The following is a 12,203-nucleotide window of genomic DNA, read 5'->3' on the forward strand; positions in this document are numbered from 1 at the left end:
CAACACTATACTGTAGCGGGAAACTCTTTGCTTTATTTACCAAACAGAAGCCATACGCCCAGAGTCTCTTTATGATCTAAGGGAGAGTACAGAAAATGCCTCCCTGCAGCCTGGCCAGGGTGAGGCTCTTTGCTTTGAGTGTGGCCGCCTTGGTAGAAAAGCATCTGTTTCCGACTATGTGGCATGTCTGGAATCCAGACCTCCTTTCTCATTCCAAGCCCAAACCCCCAGAGAGGCCACTATCACCTTGCGAACAGAACAGCGCAGTCAGCTCCCCCGAGTCTTCACGCACGAAGTCGCACCTCCAGGTCAGCATCACCTAGAATGCATTTTCTGGCCATCTGCCAAAGGGACCTTTGTTTCCTTATAAAAGGTAAACATGTTCCCACTGAGCGTGGGCTGCTCCGTCACCCATCAGGTTTCAAACATGCATCGCCTTTCTCCGTCCCACACTTACTCTCTTCAGCTGGATCAAGTGAACTTTCTCCTTCTCAACTTTCCCCTCCATTCCCACATGGTTATTTATATCCAGAATATCTTCCTTCCTTAATCCACTGGACTATCCTCTCCCTCATTTTAAAAGGTCACTTGCAAGTTATTCTTTCCGGAAAGCTTTCTTGAAATAGGTGGCTGTGAGCTGACTCTCCCCCCGTGTTCTTTTGCTCAGTAAGACAGGATTATGAGCAAGGTTACTTACTCATCTTTGGAAAACACCACTAAACTGCTAACTAGATCAAAACGGGGCGGGGGAGCTGGCCGGGTGGCTCAGTGGAACATCGTCCTGTACACTGAAGGGTTGTGGGTTCAATTCCCAGCAGAGCACATGGCTGGTTTCAGTTTGACTCCCGGTCGGGGCAGGTGTAGGAGGCAGCCGATTGATGTTTCTCTCTCTCTCTCTCTCTCTCTCTCTCTCTTTCTCTCTCTCTCTCTCACACACACACACACACCTATCAACAAACATTTCCTCAGGTGAGAATTAAAACAAAAGTGGGAGGGGGACCCTACACTAAAGCAAGCCTTCAAAAACTTCATGAACACTCTTTCAGGCAAATGCACAATTATTTTCTTCATATAAATTTATGTTTTCATTGCAAAAGTGATTATATTCGGAACATTTGCAAATCAGAGACCCACCACCATAGACACCACTGCCCTAACATAACAATTAGCAATTTGGGGTATTTATTTCCATCTTTCTTCTTATACAATGGTTTAAACAGTGTTGCAATCATGGTATCTGTATAATTTGGGATCTTGCTTTTTTGAACACAATACTGAAGCATACAGTTCTATGTTCCAGCAAAGGTCATAAACTCCATTTGTAATAGCTGTTCAACCTGACCCTGAGCACTGTAACTTACTTAACCATTCCATGCTGAACATTTAGAGCATGTCCAGTGTCTTCCTATTAGATACAGCTTTCAAGAATACTTTCAGGGTAAGATGAGGCAAGCATCGTTACAGTTTTGTTCTGACCCATAGGATATACATTTACTCTGCATACATGACTAATTATTCAGAAAATATTCTTACTTCTAAACTGACACTAATTCCCTTTCCATTCTTACATCAAGTCCCCATTTAAGGTTCACTTGGATCTTTGCAGTTTGCCTTCCAAAGTTTCTATTGTCTATTTATTTATTTAATAAGTCCATTTGATTCCCATAGCACCCCTTTGATTTTTCATGAGTACTGCCTACATGAGTCTACATCGAATGAGTTCTAAGTTTTCTCAGCTGCCTCATACGGAAAAGAATAAGGAGTGTTCAGGGGGAAGGGGAAGGGTTGTGTGTGAAACTGGGTAAGGTGACTTTTGATGTAATATCTGTACGTACATTCCTCTCAAAGAAATAGATGCATCCCGAAGATGCTGTAAGGTAGCTTTTCTAAGTGGAAGAAATCACATTTTGAACACCTCTTAGAAGCTCACAATCTAAAACAAACAAGCCTAATAAAATGAAGATCCTTCCTTAATGAAAATAATGGCCATAGTCCCTTACTTTATCTATCTCATAACTTTGGATTTGGGGGGAAAGGATTTTCTAAAAATGCACACACTTTAGTAAATAAAAACCTATACTGAACTAAATACAAGTCGCCGACTACTGGTCACAACAAAAGGCACGGCATTATCCAAGTGCCTGGCGTGGGGAAGTCTTTTGTCCCCGTATAAATCCACACACACTGAACTAAATACAAGTCGCCGACTACTAGTCACAACAAAAGGCACGGCATTATTCAAGTGCCTGCGTGGGGAAGTCTTTTGTCCCCGTATAAATCCACACACTCTTGGAAGGGAAGACTGACAGCCTCAGAGAACAAACCTCTTAATTTACCCAAATGGCAGGGCACAGCAATGCGAAGGTCACACACACTGTCTTCTCGCTGCTTTGTGTCCGTCCGGAAGGGGGCCCCTCTCGGAGGACAGGGAAAACCGATTTCCCGGGGAACCATACTCAGTGAGCGCGTCAGGCTAAGCCATTTTCCTTCTAGCCATCAATAGCGGTGTTGTGGGGGACTGGCTCCTCGCTTCCGTGTTGGGTTCATTACCAAGGCAGGCCTGATACAAAGTAACCACAGGGCTATGCAATGGCATTTCTAGTCTCCACCCACCTGAGAGAGAATAAGAGCACCTGTCACAGGCAGCCAAGAATACGAGCAAGCTCTATTAAAAAATATGTGTGTGTGTGTGTGTGTGTGTCTGGGTCTCACACACTCACACGCGTGTATATGTACAAAATACCTGTGAAGAGACAAGAAACTGGTCATGGTGGCTGCCCCCGGGGAGGCAGATACGGTCGGCGTAGAGTGAGACATTCTTTTCCCTGCATGCCTTTCGTTTTAATTGAATTTTTTAAAAACATATGAAGGCACTATCCTTTCAGGAAGTAAAAATTTAAAAAAAAAGTTAATTTCAAATGCTAAATCTATCTGTGTAAAAAATATGTAAGCGTAGACAGTTATATGCCCAGTATATGCCTATTCTTTTTTTCTGGAAGACTATACAAGACACCATGAACAGTGGTTATCTTTGGAAAGAGGATTGTTTTTACAACGAAAAAATGAAATGCTGGCTTCCTCTTGCAAATGGAAAAAAGTTACTAAGTGGAAAAATAGTGTTTAAGTATACGCTGCGAAAAGGAATATAAATGGTTTTTTTAATATAAACAGCAGCAGAGCCATAATTCGTGCTGTCTACGCACACAACCCAATCCCGCTCTCCCCGGGAAAGCATACCACCGTTTTGTTCCAGGGACCTGGATTCGCCTGGTAACTGCCACCTCTGTGGCCGTAGCAACTGAAGAACAGACGCAGATGATCTCAGAGAAAACGTCGTGAACTGAGACTTCACAGGAAAGCAGTGCTTCGGAACTCGAGTGTTCCACCACAGTCCCTGCAAATTAATACTTTCCACAAATCCAAATGAAAGACAATATGCTCAAGTGGTATTAAGTGGTATTTTACTCTTAAGCACATTTGTAAAAGCTTAAAACAATGCACCCGAGAGTTGAAGCCAGCGACCTTCTGCAAATTTAGAGAAGTGACTTCCCCCAGGAAAGTGTTTGGAGGCATTTAATGCCAATTTATCTTTATGCCTAACATGTGAAATGTCCGGATTCTTAGGCACCGAACTGTAAAGCACATAACATATTCATGTGTCATCTTAAATGGGCAAATGCACTTGGGTAAGAAAACAAATCCATTTTTAAATAGGGTAAATTGTTCAGAATAAATGGACTATTTGTCCTAAAAAGTCATATATTAAGAAAGACAAACCTATCAGCACAAGGACACCAGGTTGCTTTGTCGCTAGCTACTGTCTCTTGCTAATTCTGAAACAAAATGCCACACTTAATTAGCCAGCCAGATCCGCACCCTGCGTGGGGCTGATGGGGAGAAATGGCATTAAGGAAAAGGCTCCCTCAGGCTCTATTAGTGCCCTAATGAGCCGGTGGGGGAAGGGTGGCGTTGGGAGGGGGACAGGCAGCCATGATTGCCACACGGCCTTCAGCAAGTACCAACGGGGTGATCTCAACTGCACACTAATTGTCAGGGGTGTCTGGCCACAGCGATTCCTACTGGGTGCTCTGCAGGAAACAAATGTAGCAACAATCCACACATGCACAGCTGATCTAGCAGCTCTTCCCCTAAGGTATGAATTACATCCACGGGGGAGAAAATATGCCCATAATATCACCTAACTGTTGTCAGTGATTTCATCACCAGCAACCAACAGATGGGAGGAGTATCGATTTTCAAGAGGGCAAAAAGGGGGAGATTCTGCAAACTCCAGATTGGTGAAGGTAATACCAAGCCTTAAATAAGACCCCACAGCTTATTACAGTTATTAATTCAGAAGCAAGCAGGGGTTCACCAAACATGGGTCATTTCAAACCATCGTTCCTTGAAAGGGAAAAAGCCCGTATCTAAGTTACAGCAAGCTATCGATCTGTCAAGGTCTCCTACAATAAACACATTAAGTAGATGGAGAGATAGGGGCTGAATAACAATACAATTAAGCGGGTTTAGAAGTGACTGGACTTGAAGTTGGTTGGAAGCTAACTAACAGGCCACCATTAGCCTGGAGGACGTCTCTGGTGTGTCCAGGGGTCTCCATGCCCAGACAAGGTCCTGGTCTGGAAGGGATCACATAATTCAAAGCTCGGAAGGGGCTATGATCACTGTGGGTGACCACACTGGCATCCAGAAAGACTTCAACAGACGGCAAAAACTGACCAAGTCCACGTAAATAAACAGATTCTTAACGATGACAGACATAAAATCCGGACTGCTCTCGTTTGTTCAGGTATAAGGCTGGGGGGGAAGACTGGAGTTTTGGTTGACAACGAAGTCAGTAAGTCACTGCAGTGTGATTCACTTGTCAGAGGAGCGAATACAACCTCAGCTGAGTCTAGATAATATCTAGAACGAAAGAGGTGATAAGCTTACCCTCCCTGCTCAGGTGTGGGGACTACTCTTCCCAGACAAACCTGGAGAGGGTCCAGACACAAATGGCCAGGATGACGAGGAAACCTGAACCCACAGCAAGAGAAATGGTCAAAGGACCCAGGGAATCGCATTTGGCAGCGAGAACTGTCTCCATTCTTTGAAGGCTGGTCCGTCCCGGGGGAGAGAATGGCGGATGTCGGAAAGGCCTCCCGGGAGATGGGAGGGTGTGGTCACTAGGAATGCCTCAGCAGAGGCCGGGTGACCGCTTTGGGGCCCGCTGTCACGGGGTTAGCGTGGATGACCCTCGCGGACGCCTGCAGTTCTGCTTGCCCGGCATTCTTGCCCCCTCCCTCGGGCAACACACCCTCCTTTTCCTTAGTGAGCCATCCACCCTACCTGGTGCTCAGTCCACCTGGTTCATGAGCCCACCTGGCTACACAGGTGTGGATGGGAGTCAGGTTTGGCTGCCAATCGGAGTATTACACTCTCTGGCCGTACTGATAAGCTCTGGGATGGGACGGTGACCAAGCTGGCCTCCTCCTGTGGGGGTCCTGAGACAATTCTCTCTGCCAAATGAGATTCCCTTGGTCCTGATGTCGTCACTACGAGGACCAGCCTGCCAGAGGGCGGGCCCACACAGAGACAAGCGGAGCGCAGAGATGGAGAAGGGCCAGCTGTCCTGAGGACAGCATTTGAGCTCCCCGTGCCTATAAGCAGTGGTTCTCAACCTTCTGGCCCTTTAAATACAGTTCCTCATGTTGTGACCCAACCATAAAGTTATTTTCGTTGCTACTTCATAACTGTAATGTTGCTACTGTTATGAATCGTAATGTAAATATCTGATATGCAGGATGCTCTTAGGCGACCCCTGTGAAAGGGTCGTTCGACCGCCAAAGGGGTCGCGACCCACAGGTTGAGAACCCGCTGCAAGGGGACCTACACCAGGACCTCTCAGGAGGCTAGGACACTTTCAAACTACAGACCTAGATCAAGGGGGAAATATGGGTAAGAAAAGGTTGGAAATGTGGCAAGGACGTAGACCAATGTGGCAAGAAGGGAACAATAAATAATAAAGTCTTTTTTAACCTAAACTACCGGTTAAAACTATAGAGACATAGCTACCAAATGCAATGTGTAGACCTTATTTGGATTTAAACAAACCAACCTAAAAAAAAATTGAGAGGACTGGGGGCATCTGAATGCTGACTGGATATTTGCTGATACTAAGGAATGACTGAAGTTTTTAGGCAGGAGAGGATATTGTGGTTGTGTGTTTTTTAAGAGTTACTTAGTGACATGTTTGTTAAGGAAACAGATATGCCGTCTGGGAGTGGCTACAATGTCATTCAGTGAGGGGTAGGAGGGGGGTGCCCGTGAGCCCATGATCACCCTGTCTGGGTGCTGGGTACGTAAGGGCTCACTGCACTATGTTCCCTACCTGTGTGATATTTGAAGTGTCCCATAATAAAAAGTTAAAATAAATGGCAGGAGAAATATGCACAAACCAGTGTCTCTCCCCTACTCTCTCCCAGCTCCACAGTAAAAATGAATCCATTCAGTAACAATGAATACCCAGTTAATCAAAGAGCTGGCCTGGAATTCTACCCACCTTCAAAGACATAGGTCAGTCCTCAAAGCAACACCCGACAAGTAGTTACTGCTGTCCTGGTAAGAAACTGAAGGGAAACCAGATTCTGCGATGGGCCACTAGATGCAAAGAACCAGGTGCTTGGGGGAGTGCGGGGGGGCGGGGGGTAAAAAGAAAGAAAGAAGCTGAAAATTCTTTCCTCCTGTAACATGAATAACCATAAAATATGGAATGAAACTCAAGAGCCGGGGTAAACATTTAAATGGCACTTACAATGCTCCAGGCACTGTTCTAAACACTTTTCAAATGTTAACTCATTTAACTCTTCACGTTCCTGTATCGTAGATACTATGGTCTCCATTTCATTGACCGGGAACTAGTGACACACCTGTTAGGTAACCTGCACCAAAGTCACATGATTCAAGCCCTAGGCCGTTTGGCTCAATGGATAGTGTCGGCCCACAGGCCGCAGACTGAAGGGTCCCGGGTTCGATTCCAGGCAAGGGCACGTACGTCGGTTGCAGACTAAATCTCTAGACCTCGTGTGGGAGGCAACCAATCCATGTGTCTCTCTCACATCGATGTTTTTCTCTCTCTCTCTGTCTCCCCTTCCCTTCCACTCTCTCTAAACATCAAGGGGAAAAGCATCCTCGGGTGAGGATTAACAAAAAGAAAGAAAGTGATTCAAACCCAGGAAGCCAGGCCCAGCATCCATACTCACCCACTAGGCAACAGACTTTCAGCATTCGCTTATAATAACGGAATAATCCTGAAGGTCTATGGGCATAAATGCTCTCAGTTGCAGTCACGCACGTGCCCAGAGCTGAAAACGCTGCCCTCACACCCGCAATCACTACCATTCAGAGCTCGGAGGGCAACATGGCGATTCTCCCTTATTGCACGTTGTTCTGCCCAATCTCTGTATTTCACATCAAACCCCGAAAAATGAGTAACAGATGAGGCAGCTGCGCTGTGAGCCACCACGATCAAAAGCAAACTGTCTTGACCTGATCTCATTTAAAGTGGGGGGAAAAGGCAACGTCTTCTGATTTTAAACAGACTAAATCCATTCAGATTTTTATCCCAGGGATACTGACCAAAAAAGACAAATAAAAAACTGCAAACCCAATTCATCTGGATAAAATTCTCCTAGAAAAACAAAGAGGGAAACCCTACCCCTCGAAGAGCAAAACTCACCACACCCTGTTGTATGACTATTCAGGGGTGACCCAAGATAGAGAGCATTATTAACTGTAGAAATGGTACTTGAATTTACCTGTAATTGGTGTCTCCACTGAAATAATCCAAGTGGGGGGTGGGTGATGTGTGACAGGAAGGAAGGCTGAACCTGAGGCTTACACTGCTTTTTAAAAAGGATTTTTATGAAGAGTAGGTCACACAAACAGACATTGTATATCTGGCTCCAAGAGTTATGTCCAGCAAGCAGCAGAAAATTTATGTTTGTTTTTAATCACATATGCCACAGAACAAAAGTTTCCATTACAGGGTTTCACTCCAAAATAACAGCACTCAAGCAACTTTCAATTACTCCACTTCTTACTTGTCATAAAGCAGAAAGCACATGTTTGAAATTTCACTGGAAGTTAGAACAGCAGTTTCTGAAAACCCCATAAAAGGGAGGACGGATTTAGTCCTAGGCTCTCGGCAGGATACCTGAAGTTCAATGTTGTCTCTGAACAAAAGCACTAACGCAGCCCTCGGGCTTTGCATAGGATGAAGGGGAGTTGGGGGCACTTCACTGGCTGATCTATAAAAAAAAAAAGCCAAATCATTAAAAGGCCCTTAAAAACCACCCCCACCCCCAAAGGCGGCAACTGAAAAGCTCTGGCTCCCCTGCCTTCCAAGCAACAGCAAATGCTTTAAGCCGCTAAACTACCTCTCGCTTATTTCTGAGCCCATGCATATCTCCAGTGAATCCACACCCGAAGCCCTTTGTTAAAAAGAGAACGTTCGGCTCCCTCCTCTTCCACGGAGATCCTTTGATGTGAACACTTTTTCCGACACGATTTCATGAACAGAAAGGACTGAGTTGAATTTAAGGGAGTTCCACTGAGACCTTTCCTCCAACACGGTGACCCCGATCTAATAATCGGTTCTCTTTGCTTCAATTCTCCAGCTCAAACGTACTTTGAAAAATTAAAACACTTAATAGCTACTGATGACTAGGTGCCGGAAGACGTAATATGCATGCAGTGGGAGTTCCTTGGAAGAAAGAGGTTACAGAAACACCAACTATGTCTGAACTAAAAGAGCATGGAATGATAGGTCTGCAGAGAGGAGGCTATTTTAATGGCCTAAGCTTTTTGACATTTCAAAAATAGAGTGGAGTCTTTTCCTATTTTTAAGCGCAGAATTACAGGGCAATGGAGTTTCGCATCCATTTGCTCATTTAAGTGCTCTTTAAAGCACTCATTCAGAAACAAAAACAGAAACGCCCACATGCTGTAGACATTTACAATTAGACCATTCGATGAAGGCCCAACTATAACAGTGAATTTTTAAATCAAGCCAAGTAACGTTCCAACGCAAAGGACGTGGAAACTACCATGCATGCAAGTTACCGACCCCAAAGTCACACGCTGCTTTCCGTGACCCAGTTCTCAGCGCCTACCCACTGCCCATCTTCCCCTCCCCTTGGCTCAGGGAGCTCACTGTCTAATGAAAAAACAAAAAAACATAAAACACAAAAGGCTCATTGCTAGCAAATGTATGCACACGATCTATGGATGCTCCCAAAAGCATCCTCCCCAGAGGAAACAGAGGCAGGAGAGCTTCTTAGAGCAGGGAAACCAGGCTGAGTTTGGAAGCTCCCAAAAGAAGAGAGAGAACATCGCACAGGTGGGAGATGAGGGAGAAGAACAGACCGGAGCAAGGTCTGGAGCAGCGGTCGCCAACCGGTGGTCCGCGGACCACTGGTTGTCCGTGAGGTCCGAAAGGTTGGCGACCGCTGCTCTAGAGCTTGGACCTGACCCCAGAGATTATGGACTACTGAAGAATTCTTAAGCACGAGGATAACACGATCAAAGTAGTCTTTTGGGGCTTACCATTCCCTCTGGTAACCGTCTAGAGCAGTGCTGATCAAGGTGGGTGTGCAGTCCAGTGCCTGTCCAGGAGTTGTTTGTTACTGGCCCAAGGCAACAGGCAAGTCCGGGAATTGAGAATGAGCACTTACAGACGTCTACAGCAGCTTGACATTCCAGCAACATCCCAGCTTGTGATCAATGGGCTCATCTTACTGAACAGGACAGAGGCCAGCCTATGTGTTGTCAACTCAGTGGGCAGCTGCAGGGGATTCAGGTTGTATAGGAATCATGTGTGGTAAGGCCAGGTGTATTGGTGTGTGACTGGCTGGAAATTAACAACACGAAATAATGCTGATAATTGACTACAGACAGTGTGAGAAGCTAGTCTAGAGAATCACTTCAGAGGTCAGCACGGGAAGGAAGCAAGGAGCTCCAGAAGGCTGCTAGTACACAGTGGTCTGAATGAAACCTGAACTCAAGCAGTGATGATAGGGATGACGAGTAAGGGTCAAAGTTGAGAGCAATTAAGGTGATCAAATCAACAAGACTCAGTGCCCTTTGGATGTGAGGGGTGTCAGAGAATCAAGGAGGTCTCCCGAGACTCAAGAATTCTTATTTACTCCCAACTGGTGTGGCTCAGTGGATGAGTGTCGACCTATGAACCAGGAGGTCATGGTTCAAGATTCCGGGTCAGGCCACATGCCTGGGTTGCGGGTTCAATCCCCAGTAGGGGGCATGCAGGAGGCAGCCAATCAATGATTCTCTCTCATCATTGATGTTTCTATCTCCCTCTCCCTTCCTCTCTGAAATCAATTTAAAAATATATTTTAAAAATAATTCTTATTTACTTTTAAAATAATGGCAAGATGTAAAACAACAGTATGCAAGAGCTTCATGAAGGTCAAATCAGCAAAAAGATTCTGAATTCATCGCCATTTTTTTTTTTTCTTGTCTGATCGCTGTGGCTAGGACTTCCCGTACTGTGGTGAAAGCGGACAACCCTGTTTTGCTCCTGTTCTTAGGGGAAATGGTTTTCGGTTTTGCCCATTGAGTATGATGTTGCCTGTAGGTTTGTCATATATGGCCTTCATTATGTTGAGGTATGATCCTTCTATTCCCACTTTGCTGAGAGTTTTTATCAAAGATGGGTGTTGGATTTTGTCAAATGCTTTTCTGCATCTATTGATATGATCATGTGATTTTTGTCTTTCAATTTGTTTATGTGATGTATCATATGATTTATTGATTTGTGAATATTGTACTTGCCTTGTGTCCCTGGAATAAATCCCACTTGGTTATGGTGTATGATCTTTTTAATATATTGCTGGATCCGATTTCCTAATATTTTGTTGAGGATTTTAGCATCTATGTTCATCAGGGATATTGGCCTATAATTCTCTTTCTTTGTAGTGTCTTTATGTGGTTTTGGAATTAGGAGAATGCTGGCCTTGTGAAAAGAGTTTGGAAGTGTTCCTTCATCTTGGATTGTTTGGAATAGTGTGAGGAGGGTAGGTGTTGGTTCTTCTTTGAATATTTGGTAAAACTCCCCTAAGAGGGATTGGGATAATTGGGCAGATAAATGCAAAAAAAAATAAAAAATTGAAACTAGACCAACAACTTACACTATACACAATGCTGGCCTTGTGAAAAGAGTTTGGAAGTGTTCCTTCATCTTGGATTGTTTGGAATAGTGTGAGGAGGATAGATGTTGGTTCTTATTTGAATATTTGGTAAAACTCCCCTAAGAGGGGTTGGGATAATTGGACAGATAAATGCAAAAAAATAATTTTTGAAACTAGACCAACAACTTACACTATACACAAGAATAAACTCAAAATGGATAAAAGACTTAAATGTAAGTTGTGGAACCATAAAAATCCTAGAAGAAAACATAGGCAAAAAAATATCAGACATCTCATGTAGGAAATTTTCACTGATACAACACCTAGGGCAAGAGGAACAAAGGAAAAAAATAAACAAATGGGACTACATCAAAATAAAAAGCTTCTGCACAGCAAAAGAAACCAGCATCAAAATGAAAAGGGAACCCAACATATGGGAGAACATAGTTGCCGATGATACATCTGATAAAGGTTAATTTCCAAATATATAAAGTACTCATACAACTCAACAAAAAGACAAACAATCCAATTAAAAAATGGGCAGAGGACCTGAATAGACACTTCTCCAAAGAGGGCATACAAATGGCTGAGATATATGAAAAAATGCTCAAGTCACTAATCATCAGAGAAATGCAAATTAAGATGACAATGAAGTGCCACCTCACACCAGCCAGAATGGCTACCATCAACAATCAACAAACAATAAGTGCTGGCGAGGATGTGAAGAAAAAGGAACCCTAGTCCATCGCTGGTGGGAATGCAGACTGGTACAACCACTATGGAAAATAGTGTGGCGTTTCCTCAAAAAATTAAAAATGGAACTGCCATTTGACCCAGTGATCCCACTTCTAGGATCCTATATAATGAAAGGGTAATATACAAATTGTTCCCTCAACCAGGAGTTCCACTGGAGTTCGACCAGGGGGTGGCCAGCCAGCCAACCACCCTTAATCCCCCCCCCCCCCCCCCCCCCCCCCCCCCCCCCCCCCCCCCCCCCGG

General features: G+C 44.5%; 1 protein-coding gene and 1 long non-coding RNA gene across 3 annotated transcripts in view; both read right to left on the minus strand.

Moving 5' to 3' along the window:
- Positions 1-12,203, minus strand: part of NXN (nucleoredoxin) — a 161,325-nt gene that overhangs the window by 133,485 nt on the left and 15,637 nt on the right. The gene's annotated exons all lie outside the window — the stretch shown is intronic.
- LOC106723990 lies at positions 7,900-10,245 on the minus strand. Its single transcript, XR_001359742.1, has 2 exons — positions 9,604-10,245; positions 7,900-8,306 (listed from the first exon to the last, which is right to left on the minus strand). It is a non-coding gene; the product is annotated as an uncharacterized LOC106723990 (long non-coding RNA).

Source organism: Myotis brandtii, unplaced genomic scaffold (assembly GCF_000412655.1).
Source record: "Myotis brandtii unplaced genomic scaffold, ASM41265v1 scaffold1167, whole genome shotgun sequence".
Taxonomy (NCBI): domain Eukaryota; kingdom Metazoa; phylum Chordata; class Mammalia; order Chiroptera; family Vespertilionidae; genus Myotis; species Myotis brandtii.